This window comes from Dendropsophus ebraccatus, chromosome 2 (assembly GCF_027789765.1).
Source record: "Dendropsophus ebraccatus isolate aDenEbr1 chromosome 2, aDenEbr1.pat, whole genome shotgun sequence".
Taxonomy (NCBI): domain Eukaryota; kingdom Metazoa; phylum Chordata; class Amphibia; order Anura; family Hylidae; genus Dendropsophus; species Dendropsophus ebraccatus.
Genome location: NC_091455.1, coordinates 124,331,510 through 124,356,892, shown reverse-complemented (window position 1 = coordinate 124,356,892; position 25,383 = coordinate 124,331,510). Strand labels below are relative to the sequence as shown.

The window sequence follows — 25,383 nt, the reverse complement described above, 5'->3', positions numbered from 1 at the left end:
GTGTCGGCTAATAGAGGCGCTCTTCGGCTACAGATAGCAGCCGGGAGCAGCGCCGTTCAGAGCGGGGTCCCGGTGGGACCCCTCTCTGAACTCCCCCTGTGTCACCATGAAGTACCAGGTACGTCATGGGACGCTAAGAGGTTAACCATGGGCCCAAGTTGCAGTTTATTTTGAGGGCCCAAAATCTAACCAAAAATATGTGCCCTGGACTCCTGGAGGGCCCATTCCCACCAAAAATGGAGAAATTTTTTCTATGCTGCATGGTTTCCTTACTATAGTACTATGAATAACACAAAATAGCCTTAAAACCATGTGTTTTACAGCAATTTTGCACAAATCACAGCAGAACTGCAGACTCTTCAGGAGTGACTTTGACATCACTACAGGTCCTTCTGAGCCTGCAGTGCACTATAGAGGAAGAGAAGGTATGTGAGAAAAGACAGTGGCGAGAAGGCCAGTTTGGGGTGTTTTTTTAATAGCAATAGTCTGTATAAAGGTAAGTACCTAGCTCTCTTCAGTTTGTAGACTGGGAGCAGGTTTGTTTTTAGCATCCTGGGTGCCCCTCTATACACTATAATGGGAAGTGCAAATTGTCTTCACTTTGCTTATTTGCGATGCTTCTCAGTGTATAAAATACTAAATTTCAGTGGGCACAATATGTATCCTAATAAATTTCAGGAGGCATAGGGTGTAATATAATGAATTTCAGGGGACACAGAGTGTATTATAATGAATTTCAGGGGATCTAGGGTGCATTATTAAAGTGACTCTGTACCCACAATCTGCCCCCCCCCCCCAACCACTTGTTCCTTCAGATAGCTGCTTTTCATCCAAGATCTGTCCTGGGGTCCGTTTGGCAGGTGATGCAGTTTGTGTCCCAAAAAGAAAACTTTAAACTTGTAGCCCCATGCCCAACGGCCGTGGCCTAGAATGTGTATGCATTAGGCTGGCACAACCTCTCCATCCCTTCTCCCCGCCCCCCTCATCATTAGGAATGCCCCAAGCAGACTTTCTACTATTCATCAGCTGTGTCAGCATGGGACATGGGCTGGATCGTTAAGGCACATGTGTAGTTTTCACTGCAGAGGAAAAGGAAAAATGGTGAAGAGGGCGCGGAGGAGGGATGGAGGGGTGGTGCAAAGTTAGGGCACAGATATTTAGAGCCACGGCCGTTGGGCACAGGGCTGCAAGTTTAAAAGTAGTTTTTTAGGACAATAACTGCATCACCTGCCGAACGGACCCCAGGACAGATCTTGAATTAAAAGCAGCTATCCGAAGGTACAAGTGGCATGGGGGGGGGGGGGGGGACAGATTGTGGGTACAGAGTCGCCTGAAGAATTTCAGGGCAACTAGCATGTATTATAAAAATTTCAGGGGATATGGTTTGGGCTTGTGGCAGCTGTGGTTTCATAAGGTAAAAACTTCTATAGTGCGTTAACCTAATTTAGCAATGGGTAGATTTGATTATTAGGGTAGAAATAATTGATCTAACATTATTATGATGATGACTGTTGTTATTATTATTATTGTTAGTATTATTATTATTATTATTAAAAATGTCAGCATTATTTGAATAGTAGTATGTGTGTGTGCATGGGGGTAAGTTTTGAGATGCTGCGGTTGGCCAAACTACCTAGAAACTGCCTTAGCTGAAAGCATAAGATTAGCATATCCATCTGTTTATACTGGTGTGGTGCTGCGCGGTCATTGTTTTTGCAACGTCCATGGGGTGGTTTGACCAAGATTCAGGAGTTTTGGAGCAGTGGTGTTGCTGGACCACTGGGTCACTCGCTCTACGGGTGCTTCTGGCGGTCTCGATGTCAGAGACTAAGCCTGTGGAAGATCCTCTGAAGGGCAAGTCTCATGCTAGGAATGGTCTAATGCAAAATTTTCAGTCATACATTGTCAATGAAACATTAACAACAATTTACAGTCACTTTTAAATTACACCATTTTTGTTGTTGAACAAAATGGCCCTATTCTTTCACCCTTGTAAGAAAAAGATTATTAATACATTTTTGAACCTTCATGCTGCCATAATGATTGCATTTATTGTACTTTTATTTCTGTGGAAATAAAGCATAGCTGGGATAATAACAGCTGTGATTGTAATTATGAATAACTTTCTTTGTTTGTTACTACAGCATCCGACAATATTTTTTTTCTCCTTTTTTTCTTTTTTTTTTTTTTTTTTTTTACAACAGAGTTGTTGAGTTGACAAGTAAACTCTAGCTTTACATCTCTTGTAAACCCAGAACATTATTTCACAGCTGAGTAGAGTGTGGGTCACACAAATGGTAATTGTTGCTTGGAGCTTTCTCCTTCTTGCCATAGCTGCACATTATTGGAACACTCTGTTAATGAGAAGGAACATTACATTGCAGGATTTAATTTATCAAGCATTGCAGTGCTACAAAATCTAGACGCCTCCGCTCAAAATCTGTTAAAATGTAGACAAAGGGTTTTTTTCATTCTAACACCAGGGCAACACTGAGACGTTTGGTATCGCTACAACTTAAATGTAACTTAAATTTAATTCAATGACAGCTGCAGTCCATGAGATTGTTTAAAACTCATTAAATTCCTTTACACGGTAGCTGTAGCTACTCAGAGTTTGCCATATATTAAGATACAGAGTGAAGCTGGCACTACCTGTCTGGATCTGATGTGGGCATAGGTATTAAAAGCAGCACAGAGGAGATGCAGGTTGAATGGCTACTTCAGAGATTTTTTCTAAATATTGCTTTAATAAAGATATATTACTTTGTAATATAACTTCATTAAAATAAATGTATATTTGTTCTCTACTACTCAAATTCTGTTGAGTGGCTCTGTTAAGGGGTGACATGGGACTCTCTGCTGCTGTGGTGACTATAGCGCTCTACTCGTCCAATGATGTTGTATTGTTTGCTGTGACGCCAGCACTGTAAGAGTGCACAGGTGTAATGTTGGTACCTGTTGTGTGGCCGGTTTATGTCAAAATGGTCAGTAACCTCCGGGTTTGTTCAGGGTCCCTTGGGCACTTGTCACGGCAACCTGGAGTGGTGATAGACCCATCCGGGTTGTTGGTACTGCCACCCACAGAGAAGGGAAAAAATAACCCAAGGTAGATGGTGGTGTGTGTAGGTGCAGATGCAAATATAAAGAGTCCAGTGCATTTAGTATAAAAAAAAAAATAGAATGCTTTACTGAATAACATTTGCAGGTGTACAGTACACTCAATACAGGTAGTGCAAATATTGATAAACTTAGTTGCTGGTAACAGAGTAAGACCAGTGGTAGGTAGGTGGCAAGTAGGTGCTTGTTAGGAGTAAGTGCTTGTAGTAGTAGTAGTAGTAGTAGTTGTAGTTGTAGTAGTAGTTTTTGTAGAAGAGAAGAAAGAGGAAAAGGGTAAAAGTGATACTCATACTCACGTATAGACTAAGTCTGATCGCCTTCTGCCCCTAGTTGTGTAGAACCCATCCTAGGTGGGTAGCACAAGCCCCAGTTGCCGGTTATCTGGGTGTAGCAAACTTCCAATGTTACCCGGTTGTCTTGCACTGTGCAGTAGGATATGTAGACCAATTCTGGTAGCTTTGTCCTACTGGAGTCAGCTCCTCTCGTATAGGTAGTCTTCCCTGCACATTTTTAAGAGGTTCCTGGCGTGGGATAGGGTGATCCTAGGGGTCTTCTCTCCCCTACGTAGGCTTAGCACTGCATAACTGTAGTGGCTGTTTGCATAAGAAAAGTCTAGATTCTCACACATCTGTTTACACTGAAAACCTAGTCTGAAATGACTCACTTCCTCCACCAGATTATCTCCTCCTACAGGGGCTATATTTAAACCCTCCTGTGAGTGGTGGGGCTAAGTTTGTGTAAGAGAGTAGAGATAGGATAGGACAAAAGGAGAGAGCACCTGCAACAGCTCAGCAAACAACACATGACACAAAACAATTAACCCATTACTCTTCAGCTGTGTACACAGAACATCAAACAGTAGAAACATCTAGTGGGGATAATAGAGCACTTCATCTACCACTTTAACCTGAGTGAACGACTAGGGTGCACATACAACACCCGTAGTGGAACACCACACTCCCACCAACGTTCATGTAGAGAACAGAAAGACTGTCTAAGAGTGCCCTAACACATCCTTTTTGTTTGGCGTTTTTAATGGGTGGAAAAGCCACAAAACAATGGTGGTTAAGGCGTTTTTGTGTGCTGAACTTTATTTCCTTTGTCATCACATGAGTTAGTTGCAGGACCCCAAAAGGTGACAGAAATGCCATAGGCATAGTAATGGCATTTTTGAGACAATCAGAACAATCCTATTGAAGTCTATGGGAGAAAGAAATGCCACAGTTTGCCGAAAAAACTCAAAACCCTCAGCATTAACAATGAACAAATGGAATGGACCAAACTTGTGTGCTACCCTCTGCAGTATAGCTGACAGCTGCCTCCTCCTCTTCAACAACCTCTTCCTTGTCCTTCTCCTGAAATTGCTGCTGAGAAGCCGACACGAGTGTCAAGCTGCGTTACGCCTTCTCCCATCCCGGCCTCCTCCGTACAGACAGTGATGAGAGATTCTTTGACCACACAGAGAATTGGTATTGTTAAGCTGTCAATAGCTTCATCGCAGCTCACCCTCTTGGTTGACTCCTCAAAGATGTGTAACATCTTTCATATATCAGACATCCATGACCACTCATGGGTGTGAATTGCAGAAGCTGAGTGGGAGGCACACAGGGGTTTTGGAGCTGATACTCCATTAACACTCTCTGCTGCTTGCAAACTCTGGCCAACATATAGTATGTTCTTTTCCAGCGTGTTCTGACGTCGAACTTTCACGTCCCACTTTCAACAGTAGCTCTGACAAATTGGCAGTGTGGGAGTTCGCTAAGCTCCAGAGCCGCTACTAGGTTACGGGCACTATGACACATGACCATGCCTGGTCCTAGGTAGAGATGATCGAACAGCGGAGAACCTTAGGTTCTATAGAACTCGAACCTTTCACATTTGATTCCCGATGCCTTCCCGGTACGTGGGGAAGGAGAAGACAGCCCGGGTACCGCCTGGAATTCTGGGATCCAGCCTAGGTAATAGGCTGTATTACTCTCTAGTCCTAGGTGCAGCAGTGAGAGTCAAAGTTCGGTCTGCTACATTATGGCGTGCAGCACCTCTGAGGCACTGTGCTTCTTCTCACCAAGCTGATGAGCTTCAGTGTGACCTGTTGATGTCTCCCAATGCCACTGCTCCAGAGCTTCCAGCTAGTGGCTAAGGGCGACATTACTGTGTTACTTGGCGCAACTGATGTTATGGAACACGTCCTGTTGCAAGGTGGGGACGGCACAGTGGGAAAAATAGTTTCAGCTAGCAACAGAATACCAAGGGATGGCGATGGCCATGAGGTTGTGGAAAGCCTGCAAACAAATTCCTGGGCTTTCCACAGCCGTCCATCTGTGATCAAATGTCTGGGATATGGACAACTAAAGGGATGCCGTGGATGATGGTGCAGGTGAAGGGGCAGATGCAGGCGAAGGGAAAGCTGAAGGAAAAGTAGCAGAGAGAGGCAAAGGGGCAGATGCAGCATGGGTGCATGTGTTATGGCTGGTAAACTGGACTGTAGTGCCAACACCCACAACAGGGGAAGAGGCAGTGGCAGCACCCACTGGGTCAGATTGTTGTCTGTTCGCTCTTGCCCACTCTAGTCTAGACTAGACTCTTGCCCAGTCTAGTACTTGCAAGCGCCAGCGCATGCCAATGGTGGTCAGGTTGCTCTTTTCAGAGCCCCTACTCAATTTTGAACAGCACAGTGCGCAAACCACCCTGACTTTGTTGTCCACACACATTAAAATATCTCCACACCAAGGAAGAAAGAGCTTTGCACAAGGGGCTGCTACGGGGAAGAGTTGCGATCCAGCTGGCTCTGGTCTGCCTTCTCCATAAGGACTGCCCTCTGCCTCTTGCCACTCCACTGCCTCTTCCTGTCTTTTGATGTGCTGCGCATGCCTCCACATCTGCACTGTTTTCCCTGCTAGACATTAGACTTGGCCAGGTCAGGTAACTCACTTTGTCATCCACCACCTCCTCTTCCACTTCCTCACTCTGCTCCTCCTCCTGCCTACTGGACATAAAAACAGCCTCCCTTGATGACAACTGTGTCTCGTCATCATTGCTCATCATTTCCCACTCAAGTTTCTGGTCTACACCACCAAAATTACCCGCTTCAGTGTTTGGGCAAAGGTACAAACAAAATCCCCAAAATCTCCTGCAATTCTTGTAGTACTTGCAAGGAATCAAATTCAGGAAAAGGACCTGAAAAGAGTGGGTTAGGATGGGATCACTCGTTTGGTAACATTGGTTAGGCTGGGAGGAAGGAGGATCAGAGTGAGGTTGCTGCTGTCCTGACTTTTGGCTATCGACAAGACTGGACTGTGTGGATGACTGGGTGGTGGACAGATGACTTAAAGCGTAACTGTCATGTATTTTTTTATTGCAGAAATCAGTAGTATAAGCGATTTTAAGAAACTCTGTAATAGGTTTTATCAGCCAAAAAAGCCTCCTTCTGTACTCAAGAAGCAATCTCCCAGCCTTCCCCTCCTGACTTCTTATCTGTGCATTATCAGGCAAACACGTCTTCATTGCAGAGAGGCCAGTGAAGACGGACTCTACTCTCTCCATTGTAAGCCTATGAAGGGGGGAGGGGCTGAGGGAGATGAGGGAGCAGGAAGAGGTGACATGAAGGTCAGCTGTTTGTAGACTCTCTGGACACCTAAACCACAGGATTCAGGTTTCAGAAAGGTCAGTGCTTATCTATGAACTTACTGAGAGAAGATTGCAGGGTGTTGTGCTTTGCAGAAATCCTCCGTGCTCAGTCACTCCTAAGAGCCTGTCCCTCTCCATAGTCACATAATGGAGACAAGACAGAAATCCTGCTTCATTTGATGTGAGGGGGGAGGCTGGGAGATTGCTTTTTCACTACAGAAGGAAACTGTTTTAGTACATAAAACCTATTACAGAGTTTCTTAAAATCGCTTGTACTGTTGATATTTAATGTTTTCAGAAAAATGACCCTGAAATGACAGTAACGCTTTAAAGCATTATCCACTATCCATTTGATCACCTGCTCCCACTGCTCTGGCTTTGACATCAGTGTACCCCAACCCTTAATCCAGGCTGCCTCTGAGCAGCGGGCATTTTTTGCCCACGTGCCTGTATTATTATCGCACCCCCATCCTTGTCTCTTTGCGCTAGCCTTCCTCATTGCTGAAGTTATAGCTTAACACAAAGTTGCGGGATATATGTGTTGTATTTTAATGCAATTAACTATAATTAATGTCCAGAAAATAGTTTTGTCTTAATCTAACAATAAGGTATTTTATGTTTTTAGTCCTTCTGAATGTTACTAGAGGTGTATTAGGGAAAAGCTGTGACAATAAAGGATCATGCTGTATTAAATACCAATGTCTACTAATTACTTTTTTTATTCTATCTGCAAGTGGGTTATACTTGAGAGAAAAAGCAAACCTGAAGCTATTAGACTGAGATCCATCATTAGATTTTTTATAAATATATACATTTTTATTTAAACAATAACGAGAATCTAGTTTGTAAAAATGCTCTATCTTGTGCTTCTTTTAGTTTTTTTTCAGGATATCCACGTAGAAGCAACCTACATGTTAAGTCATTGGCCTGTCTTAGGTAAATTTCATTAGTGCTATTAATCCTGCGCAATCACAAGTGCTGTCCATATGGGACCACACGTTTTGTGTCTTCTGGGCGATAACTACCAAAATGCAAAAAGAAATCAGTTGCTGTAGGTTTTCTGAAACTAGTAGTTGTCAGGTTACCTTGTTGCAGAGAAACCTGAACGTCTAATAACTCAATCGTGGTGTCACTATAGCGGCTTGAAAAGAACATATTTCTCCCATTAGAGTTAAGGAATTGGACAAATTCTTTAAATGAAGCGACATCTCCACTTCAAAGGATCAAGATATGGTCTACAAAAGAAAAAACTTTGATAAATTGTTTATATGGGTTGTTTACAGTAAAAACCTTAAAAATCAACACACTTGGTGAGGTAAATAGTGTCCTCATGGTCTGCTAATATGGATTGTTTGTTTTCCATGGAACACGAATAAATGACACACAAAACGGTCAGTGCCTCTAGTCATCTTTCTTTGAAGATTTTCAACTAAGACAACACTGGCGTGTATAGTATGCTTGTAAAGCTTTATGTATTGTGACAGGTGATACCCAACAGAATTTCTTTTTCTTCTCAAACCTTGCGTAGAGTGAATTGAACTATCCTGCAACAATTTTTATCTAACAAAAACACAGAAAAATGCAACAGCTCCCCGCAATGGCAAGATACAGACCCACTATAGATATGAAAATAGTTCAAAGCAGCCCCCAACTGTTAAAAAAAAATTCCCACAGAAATAATGAGGCTCTTAGTTACCATTTGCAAACAGTGTAAACCCCCCCACCACGATAAGGTGGGGTGGTTTACACTGTTTGAAAATGGTAACCAAGAGACTCCTTATTTTTGTGGGAATTTTTTTTTAGCAGTTGGGGGGGCTGGTTTTAACTATTTTCATGTCTGTAATGGGTCTGTATCTTGCCATTGCACTACAGTTGTAAAGTTTTACAGATGGTAGCAGGAGATACATAATAGTTGTTTTTTTTTTTTTAAACCATGCGTAGAGCACAATAAACTGTCCTGCGACAATTTTTATCTATCAGAAACTCAACTAAGCCAACACTGGCTTATACAGTATGTTTATAAAGTATTGTGTATTGCGGCAGCTGGTGCGTAACAGTGTTTTTTTTTCTTTTGTAAACATTGCGCACAACGCAATAAGGTAGCCTGCAACTATTTTTATCTAACAGGAACTCAATTAAGTCAAAACTGGTGTATATAGTATGCTTGTAAAGTTTTAAATATGGCGGCAGGTGATACGTAACGAATTTAATAAACTGCTGACAGACAGGTAAGTTACCCCTAGATGACAACTCCAACACTTTTGGGTTCAGAGATTCAACTAAATCTGAGTGTTTCTTTCAGACTTAAACTGCCTACAGAGGACTGATCTGCAATCAGAGACACTGGCTGACAGCTTTGGGAGCAGGAGGTCAGGCAGCATTGAATATTCATAAAGGAGAGGGAGGAGGAAGGAGTGGTGAGGTGTGCCAGAGTGTGGAACAAACAACTCCTCTTTGACACTTCATTATAGTAGGATTGTGCATATTCCACTGCACAGACATATTACCAAAAGGCACCTTGCTCACAAGGGGACTGCTAGCTACAGCACACTGTCAGCACCTTAGGTAGGGCCCGGTTGCTGACAGAATCCCTGTAAAATTTTTATTGAACTGAAACTTCTTATAAAATGTCAGCTTTTCAGCTTGTCGGCTTGTATGATTGTCCTATGCAGGGCTGTTTCAAGCTCCCGGTGGGGTGTGCAACCAGAGGTGCCAGGGCTAGAAGGGCTTTATTCAACCTATGCCATTGCAGTTGAAGTGGTATTTCTTATCTCAACTAATAGAGTTATTGTTATAGGGCTCGTCAAGATAAATCTTTCTGTAAATTTCTGTAAATACACCAGCCAGTGATCAGTGGTCTGGCTGGTGTATTTATATAGCTATACTATACACATTTATATATAGTATACCATTAGAGATGATTGAGTAGTATTCGATTGAGTAGCTATTCATACTTGTTTTTTTATTGTATATCCAGGTGAAAACACAAAAACTTTGTTTCTCCTCCCACCATGCTCAGCTCTTTGGTCAAGCCATAAATATGCAGGGAGGGTGTGACAGTCCCTAGGAGCGTGCGGGCATTGCGAGAACAGCTTTTACACACTTTGGCTGGCTAACTCATGTGACCTCAAACTATAAGAACTTAGCTCCTGTTGCCCATCATCAGATGCCATCTTGAACCTTGTGAGAGAGAGAGAGATCTTGGAGTAGGAACAATGAGGATTTTATCTGATTGTAGGCGGGCAAGACACCAAAATTCCTTCTTAGGGATAATCCAATACACAGCATAGCAAGAGCATATATCTTAATACACAGTGAATAAGCCGGCTACCAGCACATCAGCTGCTTATTCTCACAGACAGGCAGCTTCTGTTTATTGTGAAGAATAGGCTTCACTGGATCTATCTGCTCCTACATTCTAATTGTTGCAGGACAAGTTGAGGGAGAGATCTTGGAGTAGGGACTGAAAGAATTTTCATAGATTTTAGGCAGGCAAGATCCCAAAAGCCCTTCTAAGAGCTACTACAAAGCACAGCATACAGCTCCATTCATACAGTGCACAGACTACAGCACATCAGCTACTTAGACAGGCAGGCAGTTTATAATTCTCCTTTATACACCTGTGTTGGCCTATTTCGGTTTACATTGAAATTGCCACAGGACACCTCACTGCACTCTACGCTATGTTTAAAAAAAAAAAAAGAAGAGTCTGTTGCGTACAGGCTGCCACCATACGTAATATTCTATAAACATACTGTATACACCAGCGCAAACCAAGAGAAAAAGAAATGGCTGCACCTCACACCAATGGCTTGCAATAATGCCTCTCGGCTACATTTAAAAACCATTGCCAGAATGTTGGTATATAATTTAATCAAACCATATTGTCTCATGTACCGCAAGCAGGTCTTCTGGCCCACATGAGTCCCTACACTAAACCAACACTGTGTTGGTCAGCGACCGCCAACCCTGCAAAGCAAGCAACAACAGGGGAGGGGGGACCCCAGAATAGCCCTGCAACCCCACTGTCACAGGACCAAACCCACTGGGCCCCCCCACACACACACCCCGCAGGCACCTCTGTTGGAGAAAGCAGCCGCCAAGCAACACAAGTGTGAACAAGGTAATACTAGGATCAATTGTCTAGCAAGCTAAGAAATACCTGATTCCCCAGTGGACTTAAAATGTAACTTTTATTAATTATGTTTTAAAAAGTACTCTTTTCACCCAGTGAGTTGTGCAATGTTAAAACACTTGTGATCGGACAGTTGTGTCTTACTTGATAGGGGTCACGGTTAGGTAGTAAGATAATATTGGTCTTACAGTTATTTGATGTATAAGTAAGCTGATCGGACCAGACGGTGGTGCATTACTTCATGCACCAGCCGATAAAGACCCTGTGAATCCCACAATCAGTCAAACCGTACTTCCAGAGGAGTGCGTGCCCGCTTAACCAATGGACAGTACGGTGTGATATCGAGGTACTGCAGGACTCGGATGAAATGCTAGCCGAATCTGCAACCGTACTGGAGTAGTGGCAGGAGAAACGAGTGTGCGGCAGAGTGCCGGTACGGTACCGCTCGTGGTGGAGCTGCATCTGCTGCTGATTAGATAGGGGTTTAGCCGAGCTAACCCCTTAACACCCCACAATCTGTCAGTGGTGCCTCTAGGGGAGCGCAAGTCGTATGTCCTGTAGACGGCACCAGGAAAGCTGTCGGATCTCGGAAGGGACTGTTGGACGAGTCCGTGGCTAAAATACAGAGTGGTAGCGGGGTACACAAGCAACCGGCATATCACCGATGCAGTGATCCTCGTAGTATAGTAACCCCTATTTGCTGAGGTGCCTAATCAGTAGCTTAAGAGTAGGTTAGCAGTATTTAGGGCAAGCTATATTAGAGCTATATTGCCCAGGAATGATTTAGTATACGTTCCGAGTTGCTCCCACAGCATCCAATAATACCCACTACTAGCTAGATCAATCACAAGTGGTTAAAAGTCCCATTCTATCTCTGACATGTTTTGTCAGCAGGCTGCTGACTTTTTCGAAGTGATAGACTTTTAACCACTAATGATTGATCTAGCTAGTAGTGGGTATTATTGGATCTGTTTTGTACAGCCAGGGACCGCGTGCATTAGCCGCCGTGGCCAACTGCCGCAGCAGGCTAATTAGCTAGTTAGATGTAGCTGTCAAAGCTGACAGCTCCATCTAACTAGCGTTACAGCCCCATCCCTGGTGTCTAGCGGGGGAGATCGCCCCCCCCCCTCGATCCCTTCTTCCTACCCAGGCCGGGCCTCAGTGTCTGTATGACGCTGATCCCTGGCTACAGCAGCCCTGAGCAATCTAACACTGATCTCATTGATCAGTGCATTGTAAGTACACTGCAGTGATCTCTATGAGAGATCACTGCAGTAATAATAAAAGTCCAGGGGGACTAAAAGTTACAGTTAAAAAAAAATAAAAAAAGTTTTTCATCAATAAGAAATCCTCTCCCCTAATAAAAGTCTGAATCACCCCCCTTTTCATATTTTATAAATAAAAATAAATAAATAAACAAACATACATATTTAGTATCGCTGTGTGCGTAATCGCCTGAACTATAAAATTATCACATTCCTGATCTCGCACAGTAAACCGCATAAGCATAAAAACCCGCCAAAATGCTAAATTGATGATTTTTGGTACTATCAAATCCAGACAAATTAGAATAAAAGCGATCAAAAAGTCGCATATGCGCAATCAAGGTACCGATGGAAAGTACACATCATGGCGCAAAAAATTACACCTCACAAAGCCCCATAGACTAAAGGATAAAAGCGCTATAAGCATGGTAATAGAAGGATTTTAAGGAACATATATTTGTTAAAAATGGTTTTAATTTTTTACAAGCCATCAGATAAAATAAAAATTATACATGTTACTTATTGTTGTAATAGTCACAACTTGAGGAACATATATAACAAGTCAGTTTTACCATAGGGCGAACGACGTAAAAACAAATCCCTTTTTTTTCAATTTCACCACACATTTATTTTATTTCTGGTTCCGCAGTGTACTTTATGAAAAAATACAGCTTGTCATTGCAAAGTACAATTAGTGGCACAAAAAATAAGGGCTCATGTGGTTTGTAGGTGAAAAAATGCAACTGCTATGGCATTTTAAGCACAAGGAGGAAAAAACGAAAACGCAAAAATCAAAGATGCTCTTAAAGGGGCGGTACCAAATTTGCTCTTAAAGGGAAGGTACCAAAGTCTCTCTTAAGAGGGATATTACATGAGTCCCTCTTGAAGGGACGATACATAAGTCACTCTTAAAAGGACAGTATTAAAGTTGTTCTTAAAGAGATGGGGTTAAGGTCACTCTTAAAGGGACAGCACTAAAGTTGCTCTTCAAAGGTTGATACTTATGTCGCTTTTAAAGGGACAGTACGTAAGCTGGTCTTAAAGGGACAGTATATAGGTCACTCTTAAAGGGTTGGCACCAAAATCGCTCCTTAAGGGACTACACTAAAATTGCTCTTAAAGGGAGGGTATGAAGGATTAAAGTTTCTCTTAAAGGGAAATGCCTGTTAAAGGGGCACCCTTTTTAAGCACTATGTAATTCCCTGAAAATGCAAATCTAGTTAATTATCGGCACTCCTGGAAATTAACCATGACAGCTTCAACACATAAGTATAAGTACCCCTCCAACCTATTGTTGTAATAGGCTGTAATCAAATAATACATTACACCTTCTGGTAGGGAGATTTAGTAGTTAACTGAAAGCATTTGACCCCTATAGTCTAACAAAGGGTATATTGCTCTGTTTGCATGTCGTTACTTGGGCTTATGGAAATCAGACCAGTCTGATGGTTTCTAGGACTATTACTGGACTGTTCTGCTGAAAAACACATATATAGTATTGTATGCTACAGACAGTGTACTTTATTTGTTTTAATCTACACTATCGAGGCATGTATTGGAAACCCACCATGTCACATATATATATAAGTATGTCACCAGTGTATATAAGAAATTAAAAAAGATGTTTAGTTAATCCTGTTACTCTCACTCTTTACTCTTTTACAGACTTTTTTCAAGAAATGTCTCAGTCAACAGTTTGTATTTATTTTTATTTTTTTACATACATCAGCGATTCTAAGCCAAACACTAAAACTTTTTACAACCTATTACAGAAGCCATTATGCCCTGCCAGATGCTCCTATTTACTTTCTTATTAGTGTTATTTATTTAATTTATAAAGAAAAGTTTGTAGCCTCTGATAGCATTGCATAATGGTTTCTTGCCTTTCTGGAGTGTATTACAGACTTTGATCAGACAAATTTATATTTTTGCATTCTCATCTCACATTTTAAGAGCCATAACTCTTTAAATGTTCTATCTACAAAGCCATGAAATGGTTTATACAGTTGTGCTCAAAGGTTTACGTACCCTTTCAGAATTTTCACTTATCCTTATCCTTTTTTCAGAGAATATAAATGATACCACAAAAACTTTTTTCCACTCATGGTTAGTGGTCGGGTGGCCATTTATTGTCAAACTACTGTGTTTTTATCTTTTTAAAATCATAATGACAAGGGTGTCTGAGTTGTTTTATTGTCTTGGGCCCTCTTTTTGCTCTTTACAGTTTGCTGGTTTATATGTTTAATGGGGTCCGTGTATAACGGGTTCAAGTGATGCGCCTGGCATTAGGTTGGTGCCAACATAGTTAAGACACTTATGCTCATTTGGCGGCTGAGCGTTCTCTTTCTCTTAGTGAGAGTATACAAGTTACAGTTCTTTCCCAATTACCTGATAGATCTTGCTTGGTTAGTCCAGATACTTTTTTTTTCCCCCTTCCTCCTAGGGGTATTTTTTGGGGGGTCCATTGGATCCCCACTTTTCTCCTTCGGAGCGGGGGGGGGGGGCGGGGGGGTCTGTGGACCCTTTTTTCTGTGGGCTGCATTTGCCTGATTGTGATTACTTGACCCCGCTATAGGACTCCCAGGGTGCCCTCGCGGTCATCCGTAAGGTTCCCTGGTCAAGATGACTGGGAGTTTAGTTTGTTTATTAATATTATTCTTTCTTTTTATTGGTCTCTTACGTTACTTTTTCTCTTTGGCTTAGTTTGTATCCACCCCTGTTTGTCGTCTACCACTTCCCTAGTGTTTTTGCCCTTCCCTTCCTACAGACGAGGTCCTTCTAATCCCTGGTGAGTACATTCCACATCTTTTTTTTTATTTGGGGATAGGTGCTGCTGCACTCTGGGAAATGGGGTGGTTGCTTACCTTAAACATCCATGGCCTGAACACCAACGCAAAGCGTAGATTGGCTCTTACTGAGTTTTCCGCCTCAAAGGCCGAAGTAATCTTTTTACAGGAGACCCACTATGATGCCACTAGCAACTTTAATTTAGCAAAAGACAAGTTCCCCTCCTCATATTCGGCATGCTGTAATAGGAAAAAAGCGGGAGTAGCGATCCTGCTAGCTAGACACTGTCCCATTCAAATATCTACAGCGGAGGTAGATCTTTTTCTTCAGGGGTCCTACAAAGGCTCCCCAATTACCCTGTGTAATGTATACGTTCCCAATACCCACCAAATAAGATTTCTTCGTAAGCTTCTACTGAAACTATCACGATTACCCCCTTCTACACTTATTCTTGGGGGAGATTTTAATATGATATTCTCTGAACAGATGGACCGCTTTTCCCTGACCCGCCCACAAACTCCCGCTTCTTCTACTAGTCTGGCAAGGGATTTCCGCAAATTAATACGACAATATTCTTTATATGACCTGTGATTAACCACCCTAGAGATAAGTCATATTCTTTCTACTCGTCCCCCCATAAGACCTTCACGAGAATTGACTACTTTTTTGGCAATATTATGGGACTTCGGCTTATGTCAGATGCCTCCATGGGTATTATCTCATGGTCAGACCATGTCCCTGTTTTATTAGATACTGCTTCCCATGTGAGGTCCTGTCACTGGCGCCTTAATGAGTCGCTTTTAAAAAAAAACCCACCTACGAGACTCTCTCTCTTCCTCCCTAGAGGCTTATTTTACAGATAATCTGGGTTCTGTTAGGTCTCTGGGGGTTTTGTGGGAAGCCCATAAGGCGGTTATGAGGGGCCATTGTATTTCTCTTAGCTCCAAATGAAAGAAAGATAGAAACTATAGGATGGAGAAGTTGTCTGCTCAGTTGCAAAAACGGGAAGCTGATTTACTAGCCGCTCCTTCACTGTCCTTACTTCGGAGGGTCATAGGCCTCCGGGCAAAGGTGAAGAATTTGGCTTTACACAAAGTTGAGAAGCTGCTTCTCTATACTAGGCAAAAGTACTATGAAAGGGTCAATAAAGCCCACACACTATTAGCCAAGCAGCTTCGGGATCGCACGGAGCAACAAACTCCTCATGCACTTAGAAATAGAGATGGTGTCCTGCTCCATGACCCCTCAGCCATAGCTGAGCAGTTCCGGGAGTACTTTGCCCGCCTTTACAATCTACCGTCCACGTTACCAGGAGACTCGTAAGACTCTTTGATGAGTTCCTTGCGGGATGTCGCCTCCCCAGGGTGCCATCAGAGGCTCGGGAGGCTTTAAAGGAAGAAATAACTGCGGAGGAACTGGAAGTCATAATGAAAGACCTACCCACCGGTAAATCCCCTGGACCTGACAGTCTCACGTACTTGTACTACAGCACTTTTGCGCCGACCTTAACTCCCCATCTACTAAACCTCTTCAACGCATTTCTAGCAGGGACCCCTCTTCCCACGACATTGACCCTTGCTTATATATCTTTAATCCCCAAACCGGGCAAAGACCCCACTGACTGCGGTAGCTATCGTCCAATCGCCCTCTTGAATGCTGATCTCAAGTTATTTACGAAGGTTCTTGCTACTCGGCTGTCGACATGCTTACCACAGCTTATTGACAAGGACCAGGTCGGGTTCGCTCCTTGTCGACAGGGGGGTGACAACACGAGGAGAGTCGTCAACCTGATTGATGCGGTTAATAGGGAGGATGGGTCGGCCTTGCTGTTAGGCCTTGACGCCGAAAAGGCCTTCGACCGTCTGAGTTGGCCTTTTATGATACGGGTCTTAGAAACATTCGGTATAGATGGAGCCTTTCTCAGAGCGGTCGAAGGCCTGTACTCCTCTCCCAAGGCCTCTATAAAATTCCTGCATGCAATGTCAGGGATGATCTCAATCCACAATGGCACCCGCCAGGGGTGCCCGCTTTCACCGCTAATTTTTGTGATGTGTATCGAACCACTGGCGGCTGCCATTAGAAACCACCCGGATATACATGGGGTTCAAATTAGTGGGAAATATTATAAACTCTCTCTTTTCGCGGACGATGTTTTGCTGACCCTGACTCAACCGCATATTTCTCTCCCTAATCTCCATGCTCTCCTAACTCACTTTGGCCACCTGTCAGGGTACAAGGTGAATGCATCCAAAACTGAAGCCCTGCCTATTAACATCCCCAGTCCATTATTAACTGCCTTGAAGAGAAATTTCACCTATAAGTGGAAAACTGATGCGCTCAAATACCTAGGGGTTCAAATCACTAATTCCTACTACTCTCTCTATGCCCACAATTTTCCAAAATTATTCGCGGAAATTCGAACCCTACTGGATAAATGGAATTCCCTACCCATTTCTACCCATGTACTAGAGAGGATAGCGGCATTCAAGATGATGGTTTTGCCTAAAATTCCATATTACTTTGAGATTCTTCCGATGCAGGTCCCTATGAGTGCTGTTAAGGCAATCCAAGCCTCCATCTTCCGTTTCGTGTGGGCTCATAAACGCCACAGAATAGCTAAAAATATCTTGCAGGCTCTCCCGGGCTTGGTCTGTTACTATTGGGCGGCACATCTTCGCCACATTCCAGCCTGGTCGGCGCACTTAGCCTGCACGAAATGGATGGCATTGGAGAAACTGTGGATAGCACCTGTACACCCCAACTCCTTCTGATGGTCCACGTTTGATACCCCCCTTTAGGGGCCGGCATTGGGCCCTATGACCCACACGAGGCACATTTGGCACGCATGCATCAGAAAGTTCCCCTTAGTTTCCAAATGCTCCCCAATGAACTCCTTTCTCTTTCACCCTGGCCTCCCGGACAGGTTGACGAGTGGTATGTCTAGAGCATGGCACTCCAATAAACTATTTTGATTTGCTGATATTGTTAACCCTAGACACCGGTCCCTCCTGCCTTACTCTGTGTTGGCTGCTGAATATGACCTACCTCCCATAGCGCAGTATCAATATCTCCAGATAAAGCACTTTATGTCCACCCTTTTCTCTACCACTACGGTCTCCCTCCCCACGGACTTTAAGAGGCTGTGTAAGGCAGGAGTATCCACCAAGGGCTTTATATCTGATATATACCGTATTCTGAAGAGCCCCCCCCTGCAATGAGGATGTGAGATATCCTTATATGGTGCGCTGGGAAGCATTGTTTGGTAGACAACTTCCCCAGTCTGTATGGCGTGTGATATGGGATAGAGCTGCTAAGACCTCCATATGCACAACTTACAAAGAAAACCAATATAAACTAATGTTGTTCTGGTCTCACACACCCGAATTCCTCCATGCAATGAATCCCACGATACCTAATGTTTGTTGGAGATGCCAGGGGGGTGTGGGTTCTCTCCAGCACATTTACTGGTCTTGTCCCCTAATAGCCTCTTATTGGGCAATGGTGAAGGATCTGATCAAGGAAGTTGTGGGTATGGAGATAGCACCTGACCCAGTTTTCTATCTCTTAAATATCCCACCTATGAAATTGGGGAGCAAGACCATGAAATTGCTCCTCCATATTCTCACAGCCGCGCGCTGCCTGGTAGCTAGGTTTTGGAGGCAGACGGTCTCTCCTACACTAAATGACTTATATGCTCGCATTCTCGATGTGAGGAACATGGAACAGTTAACGGCCATGCTTAACAACAGATTAGATCATCTCAAACAGGTCTGGAACTTGTGGGAAGTGTTCTGGGCTGAAAAGGAATCTATGGGTATCAGGCCCCATCGTACTACCTGTCCCCAAAACGATAGCGATCCCTCTCCGTAGACCTTCCCCCTTGTGTCCTATGTCCTGTCTATCCCCTCCCTTTCCTCTTTGCTTTGTCCGGTTTATGGTTGTTTATTCTACTATGCTCTAATTCGGTTGTTCTCTTATCTTTTATTTTTTCCTTTTTGTTGTTTTTCTTAGTCCAATATGGTGTGAGCAATACCTTTATTCATTCATGCGCCTGACTATAGGCTCTGACTGTTTCTTTGTATTGCGATGTTTGAGCTTGCATATGCCTTTTGATTAATGGACATGTTGTTTATCACATTGGCTGTTTTATGAAAAAGAAAAAATCCTTTCAATAAAAACAAAATTTAAAAAATTAAAATATAATCATAATGACAAACAAAAACATCCAAATGACCCTGACCAAAAGTTTACACACCCCAGTTCTTAATACCATGTATTGCCCCCTCTAACATCAACAACAGCTTGAAGTCTTTTGTGGTTGTGGTAATGTTACCATTTTGTTATAGATGGGGCTTTTTAATCCCTTTTTATTACATTTTAGATGTGCTATGGTCAAAAAAAAACTTCTTCCTTGATGCCTATCTATACTATGCATTTGAGGTCCTGTCTATACTGTTTGGAAAAACTTTAATAAAAAAAAAAAACTAACTTCTGGCATTTAATCTTTTTTGTAGTTGAACATGTTTGTGCTAATTTATTAAGGCTAGATTTCATTAGTTATCACCACGTTTGCATGTCTCAATTTTTGTGCCAAGATGGAAGTTGTGCAGCAGTATTCCACTCCTACCTTAGCGTCATTTTTTTTAGTCAAGCTGTTATAGGCAAAAATTGCTTATGAGTCTACATGTGGCATTACCAAATATGTAATTTTTTTTTTTTATGTTTACATATTTTATATGGAAAATGGGAAAAGGGGGTGATTTAAACTTTTATCACAAGATGATTTTTTTTTGCACACTTCCCTAGCAAACTTTCATGAGTAAACTTTTCAAAGCATGGAAGATGAGTATAGCCCTCTGGCTGCAGAAGTGACCAATTGGCACCAATCGGACACCTTTGAATGCCACAGGCAATATTGGTCATGACATTTAAATAGTTTAATGACTGACATCAGTAGGGTCATTTGTGTCAGTCATTAGCAGCGGGTGTCTGCTCTATATGGGCTGGTCTCAGCTTCTGTACAATTTCAACTGTTAAAAAAAAAAAACACAATTATATCTGAGAATAGTTAATAGAGAAAATTTTTTGAAAAGGGTATTCCCATTTGTGATATTAATGGCATATCCAGAAGATATGCCATATATAACAGTTGAGAGCCTTTGCACCACTATGCAGGCTTGTGTCTGGAAACTACTTTACGCATTATACATAGCTCCAGAGGGGTCCATAGGAGTTGTCTAAACAGCATAGCACCACAAGGTACATTATTTCTATAAGTTACATAGTTACATAGTTAATACGGTTGAAAAAAGACACATGTCCATCAAGGTCAACCAAGGAGGGGATGGATACAGGGAAGGGGGAGGGGTGATAGGTTCTATACATATGCATCTATATTATTTTGCTCTAAGAACTTGTCTAGGCCTGTTTTGAAGCCCTCTACTGTTTTTGCTGTGACCAGATCCTGTGGTAGACTGTTCCACAGATTCACAGTTCTCATGGTAAAGAAGGCTTGTCGCCTCCGGAGATTGAACCTTTTTTTCTCCAGGCGGAGACAGTGCCCCCTTGTCCTTTGAGGGGGTTTTACCTGGAACATCTTTTCCCCATATTTCTTGTAGGGGCCATTTATATATTTAAATAAGTTAATCATATCTCCCCTTAAACGTCTCTTCTCCAGACTAAACAAATTTAATTCTTTTAATCTCTCCTCATAACTAAGATGCTCCATTCCCCTTATTAGTTTAGTTGCCAGTCTTTGTACCCTCTCCAGCTCTAGAACATCCTTTTTATGAATGGGGTTCCAAAACTGGACAGCATACTGCAGATGAGGCCGCACCAAAGCTTTATAAAGCGGTAATATTATATCCCTGTCCCGTGAGTCCATGCCTGTTTTAATGCATGACAATATCCTGCTGGCCTTAGAAGCAGCTAACTGACATTGTGTGCTGTTCTGTAGTCTATTATCTACAAGTACACCCAGATCCTTCTCTATCAGCGACTCTCCCAGAGTAACTCCCCCCAGGACATATGATGCATGCGGGTTATTAGTACCCAGGTGCATAACTTTACATTTATCCACATTGAACCTCATTTGCCAAGTGGATGCCCAAACAATCAGTGAGTCTAAGTCATCCTGTAAGATCTGCACATCCTCCATAGACTGTACTGTACTACAAAGCTTGGTGTCATCTGCAAAGATAGAAACGTTGCTGTTAATTCCATTCTCAATATCATTAATAAACAAGTGAAACAGAAGAGGGCCCAGTACTGACCCTTGGGGTACACCACTTATTACTGGGGACCATTCAGAGTAGGAATCATTGACCACCACTCTCTGGGTACGATTATTAAGCCAGTTTTCAATCCAGTTACACATTAAATTTTCCAAACCGATAGACTTTAACTTACCCATCAGACGTCCATGAGGAACTGCGTCAAACGCTTTTGCAAAATCCAGGTACACGATATCCACAGCCGCGCCGCCATCCAGGCTTCTACTCACCTCTTCAGAGAAACATATCAGGTTGGTTTGACAGCTTCTGTCCTTAGTAAAACCATGCTGGTTATCACTTATAATACTATTAGCCACTACATATTCCTGGATGTAGTCCCTTATAAGCCCCTCAAATAGTTTCCCCACAATGGACGTTAAGCTTACAGGTCTATAGTTACCTGGGGAAGTTCGAGAGCCCTTTTTGAAAATCGACACTACATTTGCCTTACGCCAGTCCCTCAGCACAATACCAGTAAGCAAAGAATCACGGAATATTTCATACAAGGGTAGAGAAATTACAGAACTGAGTTCCCTATAAACTCTGGGGTGTAATCCATCAGGCCCTGGAGCTTTGGTTACATTGAGTTTGTTTAATTTATCTTGGACCATATCTATAGTAAACCAGTTCAGTACATTACATGTGTTAGCAGCACTGGCCCCACCCACCTCAGTACTGGCCCCACCCACAACAGCTCCATCCTCTTCTTTTGTATATACAGAGCTGAAGAACCCATTAAGTAACTCAGCTTTCTCCTAATCCCCAGTTATTAACTCCCCGTCACCATTATTTAGGGGTCCTACATGCTCTGACCTTGTTTTTTTTTGCAATAATATATTTGAAGAATTTTTGGGGGTTTCTTTTGCTATCTATGGCTACCTGCCTTTCATTGTGAATTTTTGCTGCTTTTATTACATTTTTACAGGTTTTGTTGATTTATTTGTAATGTTTAAAAGCTACAGCTGACCCCTCTGATTTATATTTTTTGAATGCCCCTTTTTTCTCATTTATAGCCCTTCTAACCTCAGTTGTAAGCCATGTGGGATTTGATTTTAACCGTTTATATTTGTTACCCATAGGAATATATTTGGCAGTACAGTTATTTAATGTGGATTTGAAGATTTCCCATTTATTAGCTGTATCAGTGTGTGATAGCAGCCGCTTCCAGTCTATGCCCTGAAGTTCTGCCCTTAACCCAGGAAAATTGGCCCTTTTAAAATTAAGAGTTTTTGCCCTCCCAACATGTTTTTCTTTTCTACACTTTAAGCTAAAAGTTACTATATTGTGGTCACTATTACCCAGGTGTTCATGGACAGTGACATCCCTAACCAGCTCAGCGTTGTTAGAAATAACCAGATCCAACAAGGCATCACTTCTAGTTGGCTCCTCCACAAACTGGCCCAGAAAATTATCCTGCAGGAGGTTAAGAAATTCCCTCCCTTTGTGGTTTTAGCTGAACCGTGACCCCAATCTATATCTGGGTAGTTGAAGTCCCCCATTAACACTACTGTCCCCTCCCGGGCAGCCCGCTCTATTTGTCTATTCAACTGACCATCTATCCCCTCAGTAATGTTGGGGGGTCTATAGATTACACCAAGAATAATTTTTTCACTCTTTACCTCCTTCTGTAGTTCTACCCATAATGCTTCCACATCATCACAGTCATCGCCCACTATTGCATCTTTTACACTCACTTTAATATCACTTCTGACATACAGACATACTCCTCCTCTCCATCTGCCCACCCGGTCACTTCTGAACAATGCAAATCCCTGAATATTGACAGCCCAGTCATGTGAAGAGTCCAGCCATGTCTCAGTCACACCAACCACATCAATGGACTCCTCCAGAACCAAGGCCTCCAGCTCCCCCATCTTGCTGGCTAGACTTCTGGCATTAGTAACCATACACTTTATATTACCATGGTGTTTAACCGCTTCATTATAAGAAATAGGATTTATTACTGTGCTGTGGCTACAATCATCCCACTGCTCATCCGCAACATATGGATCTCTCTATCCACTGCTCTTATCCTCCCCCCACAGGACCCTTCTCCTCCCTCCTCAATGATCTGTCCCCTCTCTAACCTATCCGCCACTATATTACACACTACATTGTCCTTCCTCCACATCCCTAGTTTAAAAACCTCTCCACCCCTTCTAGGATTCTCTCCCCCAGCACAGCGGACCCCCTTCCATTAAGGTGCAAATTATCTGTGGAAAACACTTTGTACCCCAATGAAAATTCAGCCCAGTGCTCTAAAAACCCAAACCCTTCTTCTTTACACCACAACTTGAGCCATGCATTTAACTCCTTAAGCTCCCGCTGTCTTTCCTGCGATGCGCATGGCACAGGCAGTATTCCAGAGAATACCACCTTGGAGGTCCTTCCCTTCAACTTAGCACCTAGTTTTCTAAAAAAAAATTTAATAGACCTCCACCTACCTTGTATCCTGTCATTGGTTCCCACATGGACCACGACAGCTGGGTCATCCCCAGCCCCCCCAAGTAATTTATCCACCCTTTCCACCACATGCCGAACCCTGGCACCAGGGAGACAGCAAACCATTCGGTTGAGGCGGTCTTGGGGACAAATTATTCTATCCGTCTTCCTGATTATAGAATCCCCTACAACAACTAACTGTCTAGGCCTACCTACAATACCATCTCGCCCACTACTAGTTGGACTGTTGGCTGTTAGGGAGAACAGGTTCCACTAGAGCTGCCATTTCTGACACGGATGCCCTCGCATCATCACCTAACTTGGCAATTTTGCTTGGGTATACAGTAGGAGAAGTGGCCTTCCTTTTCTTGGATCCCTTACTGGTCCCTCTAACTATATTAACCCAGCTACTTACTTGGGCCTCCTGATCTATATCACCACCCTCCATCACTACCCCGCTAACTTCCTGCTCAGTGAGCCGAAGTTCCCTCTCAAGGTGGCCAAGTTCCCTCAGTGTTGCAATATGCTTCTCCAGATCTCTAACTCGAGCTTCTAGATGGGCAACATGCTCACATCTGTCACAGCGGTACTCACCCTGGAACTCTTGCTCCAGTTTGCGTACATGCGGCAGACTGCGCACTGAATGAAACCTTCCATCTCGCTAGCCATCATCCTCAGTGCAATAAAAACAGTGAAAAAGAAAGAGATTTAGAACTTGTAACTCCTTCTTTTAACTCCTTTTTTCAACTCCACTTATTTTCAACCACTTGTCAGCAACCACAGTGAGCAAGCACTGTGAGAGTTATTCAACATGGTAATAGGTTGTATGCTGTTTACACAACTCCTATTAAGGTCATCTGATTGGTAAATGTGAAAGGGAATGAGATGCATCACACTTGGAGACGGGGAGATAATCTTATGACAGCAGTTATTAGAGATGGACGAACCGAATCCAGCAAAGTTGAATTCGCTGCAAATCACACTTTCAATTTGCTTTGTTTTGCGAAGCAAATTCTGCGCGATATCTTAACAAATTTGCTAAACATGGTGGATGCACATGCTAAATTACAGCACTGTAATTTGGCAAGAGCAAGGGATTGTCTATAATCCCTATGATCCCTTGCAGCCATCCAATCACTTGCAAGCCTCACTGTTATGTCAGCCTTCCCCCCCCACACACACACACACAACCTGTATATAGTGTGATCCCCTTCCTGGAAGCAGGCAGTCGGCTGTGTATGCAGTGGAAAGAAGGATCACAGCAGGCCTTTAGGGCAAGGCAGGGAGAGAAATAGAGAGAGGGATATGGAGAAAAAGTAGAGGATAAGAGAGTCCACACTGGGGAAAAAAATCTTCGTCCTCCTGGGTTTTCCAATGTGCCCTGCCGCACTAAATACCCTCTCGGATGCCACATTACTGCCTGGGCAGGACAACAGGGTCTGAGCAAACTCTGCCAGATGCAGCCAGATATCGACCTTCTCTGCCCAGAACTGCAACTGGAATTTCAGCTGCTGCTGGAGGGACAAATGAGGGTGGGGCTGACTGGTTTCTTCAGTTATCTTTTGGCTCTTTTTTTTTTTTGCTGACCCCGGCTTTTGTACCCCAATTATCCTTTTTATCTTGCTCCCCTGACCTTTGGCTATCATGACCTGATTTTTCTGGTACCTGGCTGGCTGTTTAATGTGACCTAAGGCCTGCAAATATAACTCCTCTTTCTCCTCCACCACCATTTTGTCCC

At 43.0% G+C, this 25,383-nt stretch overlaps 1 long non-coding RNA gene across 1 annotated transcript in view; it reads right to left on the bottom strand.

Annotated features, from left to right (window-relative positions):
• Positions 1 to 1,491: 1,491 nt before the first annotated feature.
• The window catches only part of LOC138784651 (uncharacterized), a 38,874-nt gene continuing 14,982 nt past the window's right edge, over positions 1,492 to 25,383 (bottom strand). The window contains exons 2-3 of the long non-coding RNA XR_011361902.1: positions 7,830 to 7,979; positions 1,492 to 2,354 (exon numbers count right to left, since the gene is read on the bottom strand). This is a non-coding gene — a long non-coding RNA (uncharacterized lncRNA). The remainder of the gene's footprint in view (positions 2,355 to 7,829; positions 7,980 to 25,383) is intronic.